Source organism: Medicago truncatula, chromosome 6 (assembly GCF_003473485.1).
Source record: "Medicago truncatula cultivar Jemalong A17 chromosome 6, MtrunA17r5.0-ANR, whole genome shotgun sequence".
Classification (NCBI taxonomy): domain Eukaryota; kingdom Viridiplantae; phylum Streptophyta; class Magnoliopsida; order Fabales; family Fabaceae; genus Medicago; species Medicago truncatula.
The window spans coordinates 27,223,995-27,227,237 of NC_053047.1; the positions used below are offsets into that span (position 1 = coordinate 27,223,995).

The 3,243-nt window shown below is 39.5% G+C and overlaps 1 non-coding gene across 1 annotated transcript; it reads right to left on the bottom strand.

Annotated features, from left to right (window-relative positions):
• Positions 1-2,881: 2,881 nt before the first annotated feature.
• On the bottom strand, positions 2,882-2,988 carry LOC112416185 (small nucleolar RNA R71). The gene has a single exon (XR_003006492.1). It is a non-coding gene; the product is annotated as a small nucleolar RNA R71 (small nucleolar RNA).
• Between the last annotated feature and the right edge of the window lie 255 nt (positions 2,989-3,243).

Consider the following 3,243-nt stretch of genomic DNA (forward strand, 5'->3'; position numbering starts at 1 on the left):
CACGTCGCCAATGGACTCGAAGGGAATCTCTCCCACTCCATCGTTCGCGAAAACCGACTCTATTTCTAGAGGCTCTTCCCCCCACCAAGAGGAGGCAGGCGTGGCGACTTCCTCGTTTTCCATATAAGACCTGAAAAAACAAAGGAAAAAGTGAATCTAATAGTCAGATCCACCCCTGCTTCACCTATCAAGTCAACCACCGTGTGGAAGGGGTCAAACACCACCGCTAAAGGACAAGAAACAAACAAAACGAAAAATCTACCCTACACGTCAGGGAAACCGTTCCAAAGGTGAGTGGAACTCAAAGCTTATGGATTAAACTAAAGCCTGTCCCTAGTGTTTTTATAATACAAACAAAAAATAGACAGCAAACACCTAGAACTCCTGATGCACGGTGGAAACCACTGTAACAAACGGCAGAAACCACCGAGTCAGAGTAACTGCTACCCTAAAAAGCATGCATTTCTACAATTTCTTAAACAGGAAACTAACAAGAGTCAAGCATGAAAGGGAAAGAGTGATCATAAGAATCTTACTTGGTACGATGGATGATCTTGACTTGAAATGAGAAGGTTGAGAGTTCGGAAACGCTTCGCCTTTGAAAGAACTTTGAGAAAAATCTCTAAGTTTCTGAGAAAATGAAATGTAGTAATGTTCCAAACAATAGGTACTCAAGTATAGGTACTCAAGTATCGCAATAGCCTTTACACGTGTCACTCAGAAACCAAAGGTCATGTCTCCTTAACCTTTCCCTCAAAGAGGTGGGCATTAATTATGGAATGAAAATCGACCAAACTTCCAGACGAGGGAATCTTTTCCTCCGGCTTAAGCCAGGAGAGCACTCGCAAACCGGACACGACTCTTTCTATTGGCGAACTAACTTGGTTAAAGAACAAAATAATATCAAAGGATAGCGAGCACATTCACTCTCGTGCCCGCACAATCCTTGTGACATTCTTAATCCTCGGCCTTAACAGTTCCTTGATTCAAAAGAGTAATCATGTCCGCCAAACGGGATCGGTAACTTTCAAGCATACAACTTACAAAAGCGAACTTCCTTATACAACCAACCACGAACAACCGATTATCCCCGCACTTAAGTCATCACTCTTCATCAGGAGCAACAACTTGGGGGGCTACTGTTCTGGACCGGCCAAAGGGACCTTTGGCCCATTTACTTAGGTACAATACAACCCAAAGCCCAAACACCACGTTTTGCAAAGTTACTTGCGACACACCCCTTTGCCACAACTTCTCTCTGCACGTTCCCGCAATAAACTCTTTGATGGTTACACTTTCCACGATTTCTTAACCGCCAGAGCCAGGTGTGCCATTACAATGGCTCTGCAGCCCTCCACGTCTATTTCTGACCTAGAGCCCATGTTTTCTTGTGCAACACTTTAGTGATTTAATTCTTAGGGCTCAAGTCAATGTTAAACAATAAATAGAGCAACCATCTAGTTTTTGAAATCATATTTTGTTCTTGGAATTCAATAGTGACAATTGTTTTCTTTAATAAAAGTTCTTCTTTTAGTTTCTTCTTATTTTATTTATGTTCTTTTTCTCTTATATGTCTATGATGAACATGAATGACTAGACTCTTCTTGTTTTGGGATTGTTGGATGAGTCTAATGACTTAATCCTAATCAAACCAAGCCTCGAACCCTAATTTTATATAAATCTACTTTCTAATCTAATTTCACTGTTTTTGTAATGAATTAACAAGTATCAAACTTATAAAGTGACATCGGAGGGTCGGTACTTGTTAATTCATCATCACAAATATCAAAGCGAAGCATCGAAAGAAGAAGTTTTGATATTTGAACAAGTGAAATTAGACAAGGATTGCGAAACATAAGAATAGTCTAGCAAACCTTGAGATAAATAAAGTTTCATTCTTCAAGGATTCTAATAGCAATCAACCATGAGAATAGGCGTGGTTGCTAGAGGAACAATCTCACTGAAACCGAGAGGAGATGTGACAGGCTTAAGAGAAACTTGTCTTTTGAAAGTAGGTCCAATATAAAGTTCTAGGTTTAGGGTTTGGTTTGTGAAGGGTTTGTCATCAAGATGCACCAATAATCCCAAGGTGCTTTTTACTATTCTTTTTAAACCATTAAAATCAGAACTTTGCAACTGAAACACTTTTCTAATCATCAATAAAAGTTAATCAAATTTAACAACTTCATGTTGGAACGATACTTTCTTTTTACTACTTCGGTAAACTGTGCACTTGCACTTTTACCCCATCAAGTTTTTGGCGCAGCTGCCTAAGAGGTAACCAATTTAATTAACTTTTTAGTAGTGGTTAGAATTTTTTTTTCTTTTTCTTTTTCTTTTTCTTCCTATCTTTTTACCGTTAACTCCTTGGGTTCTTGCTCTTTTATGCGATGAACCAAAAGTCTTTGTGAATTCGTTCCCGAGATCAAAAGGTATTTGCATAAGAGAAAGAGAGAAGCACGAAATAATATCGCTATGGTTGAACGGTTGAGGGCTTAAAGAGTATGCATAAGATGAACCAAATATCGATATGGCTTAAATAGTATGCGACACCTTATACGGAAGAGCCACATGATATTATTGTGTAACGAACGGTAGAGGGTAACAATTTTGAGATTAAGCCTGCACTACTTAACTTGGTGCGGCAAAATCAGTTTTCTGGATCACCCACTGAGGATCCAAATCTTCATATTTCAACTTTCTCAAGACTCAGTGGAACCTTGAAGGCGAACCAAGAAGCTGTAAGGTTGCACCTCTTTCCTTTTTCCTTAAGGGATAGAGCTAGTGCTTGGTTCCATTCAATGGAAGTTGGTTCCATCACTTCATGGGATCAAATGAGGCAAGCGTTCCTTGCCCGATTTTTCCCCCTTCTAAGACTACTAAATTGAGGGATCAAATCACACGGTTCACTCAAAAAGATAGGGAATATCTTTATGATGTGTGGGAGCGTTTCAAAGAAATGCTTAGAATTTTTCCCCACCATCGTATGGGGAAGTGGCTTATAGTCCACAGTTTTTATAATGGCTTATCATATACCACAAAAATGACTGTTGATGCAGCTGTAGATGGAGCTTTAATGAACAAGAACTATACAGAGACATCCGCTTTGATTGAGGACATGGCCTAGAACCACTACCAATGGACTAATGAGAGAGCCATCACTGCTTCTTCACCTTCTTAAAAAGAGGCAGGTATGTACGAAGTCTCTACCCTTGATCATCTTGCTGCTAAGGTTGACTTACT